Source organism: Anopheles aquasalis, chromosome 3, assembly GCF_943734665.1.
Source record: "Anopheles aquasalis chromosome 3, idAnoAquaMG_Q_19, whole genome shotgun sequence".
NCBI lineage: Eukaryota > Metazoa > Arthropoda > Insecta > Diptera > Culicidae > Anopheles > Anopheles aquasalis.
In genome coordinates, this window is record NC_064878.1 from 35,424,064 (window position 1) to 35,426,563 (window position 2,500).

The 2,500-nt window shown below is 45.7% G+C and overlaps 1 protein-coding gene across 1 annotated transcript in view; it reads right to left on the reverse strand.

Moving 5' to 3' along the window:
• Positions 1–2,500, reverse strand: part of LOC126577550 (homeobox protein araucan) — a 49,547-nt gene that overhangs the window by 4,052 nt on the left and 42,995 nt on the right. The window lies entirely within an intron of this gene.

The following is a 2,500-nucleotide window of genomic DNA, read 5'->3' on the forward strand; positions in this document are numbered from 1 at the left end:
AGGCACAGGAGAGCGCCAGATCGCGTCCAATAGGTTTAGGAAACGATTATGTGGCCGGACGATGCGTACGATGAGGTGTTCGGTTTTTTTGCTCGCATCATGAGAAACCTCATCTATGCAAAAGGAACCACTGGCTCTGGACTGGCCAGTTGGTGCTCCGAGTGCGATCGAGAAGCAATTAAAAGCACCATGAATAGTCATCTCTGGTGGTGGTGATGATGGTGATGGTGTGCGGCTTAATGCAGTTTTCAAAATGAAGCCGGATACACAAAAACGGATTCGGACACGACGCCGTTTTCGGCAAGCGATGGCCACATTCAAATGGGCGCGAACGCACCATCGAACGTCCTGGGCCTGGCATGCAGCATGTAGTCGCCGGAACACAGACTCGCGGCATGTTTCGCGGCTCGACGATGGCAGCAGCAGCAACAGCATGACGCCAAGGCAGCAAAGTCGAGCGTTGGCATGAGGGATAACATCGTGTTATCTTCTGACTTAACAAGCGTTTCCTTGAGCGAACGTTTCATGTGAGTACTTCTTCCTGTGTTCCTGTGTTGGGGAAGGCGCGCACACAACACGACGCGATCGCCGCTGAAGAAACATTGCTGCGCGCGTTATCGGACCATTTTTATCCATTTCTCATTTTCTCATTTTAAGCAACATACCCACACCCACTTTGGCCGACCGGGAGCGTAAATGATCGTTTTATTTCGGAACTCGATGGCCACGGGCAGCGGGTCCTGAGCTCCATCAGGGCTTGCAAAGCGCCAATGTTCCTTTTTCTCTGCGCCTGAACTCGTTAGGTGGGGGGGCTATGTACGTATAGCACACACTGTTGCAAAAAGCGTTGAATTGTTGAATGGCAAAAAAGGAGAAAAAGAAGAAAAGGAAGTCAAACAGGAAGCATACAACGTTCGAGACGAAAATTCAATTCAAGACGAAACTTTATCTGCAACATCAGCAGCATCGCGTCAGAGTCCGCGGAACGTTAAAAACTGACGCCATGTTTTACAAGCCAGTGTGTTGTTGATTCTCCATCGCTACGTGGCGCACTGGCACTGACATGGTTTTGCAGAGCGCGAAGGTTGCTTGGATTGAACCAGGAACAGCACACAGGATGGATAAATTATGGAAAGGAAACTCAATTGTATTAACATTCCACCAATTATCAGAATCGTGATGCTGCAAGAATTCAAACGTCCCCCCCTTCGGATGATACCATCAGAGCGCGGTGGATTGATTTGAAGCATGCAGACTATGTGTGTTGGCGTGATCGAGAAGGTGTGATCACACATTTGCACGAGACATGATGCGTCACAGTGTGCTAACGAGGAGATACTTGCGTGCTGTACTGGCAATTGCATGTTCGCTTACTAGTTAGTGCTAGCGATTAGGTTTGTATTACGAACAATGCCACGGCTCCCATTATGGAATTAAATCGTCAAAAATGCACGAACCATTTGTTCACAACAAGCTTTACTTACTAGGCTACTAAGATGCATAGCGTGATATTTGAAACGGAGTGTTCACATGAGCGATTTCAAGAGTTTATACTTTTTTTAGGGGATTTTGATAAAAAAAAATTTTTAATAAGATATTTTAAAATTTAAAGCAATAAATGCAACTTTATCTTAATTTAGAGATCATGAGCACGCCTTCAATGAACACTGGCGGCGATACTGGCGGTCATCTCCATCTCCAGCCTGAGGGGCACGTACCAAAGCGACCATTTGGAGTCTCTGTACGTAAATTACTTGGCGAATAAAATTGGCGACGGAGAGCAAAAAAAAACGGCCGGGAGTTGCATCTACATTCCTTTGAGTCATTCATTTGCCTGCAAATGGAGCGAAACAATCGCCAATCGTCTGTCCGACGCGTATTACGGCTAAATCATGGATTCCCCGACTGGTTCTGTGGTTCGACGGCGGAGAAACGGGTGACATAGCCAGTCAGCCAGCACGCCAGCAGAGTGGTTTTCATGGCGACGGTAGAGAGATGTAGATGCGAAGATACTGACACATCGTTTAGCGAACATTTTTTAACGAAACGATGCGCACCCTTTCGTCGCTATGCGACAATTATTGTCTACTGTGATCTGAATTCTGAAACCAGCGATGGCTGATGAATCGGTTGTACGTTTCGTGTAAATCATTTTAAAATCGTCCCGGGGATTGGCGGACATTTTTTAATTCTAGCAACGGAACACTAATGCAGTGTTTAATGACAAATTCTATCAGAAATGCTGCCGGAATTATGCATAATTTACAAAAACTGTGAATATCATCGCCTCAGTCACGGACGATCATTTTCATTATTTTATGCTCCCAATGCTCGTGTCTCGTGACCAGAAGATGGATCCTTCGAAGATCAAATTCATGCTTTGGTGTGGTCACTGTGATCGCTTGGACTTTGGTAACCAGTTTACAGAATTTCGGTAATTTCACATACAAATTCTTTTGCTTAGTGATTGTACTACTCATTACCAAGAACATCTGCTGTT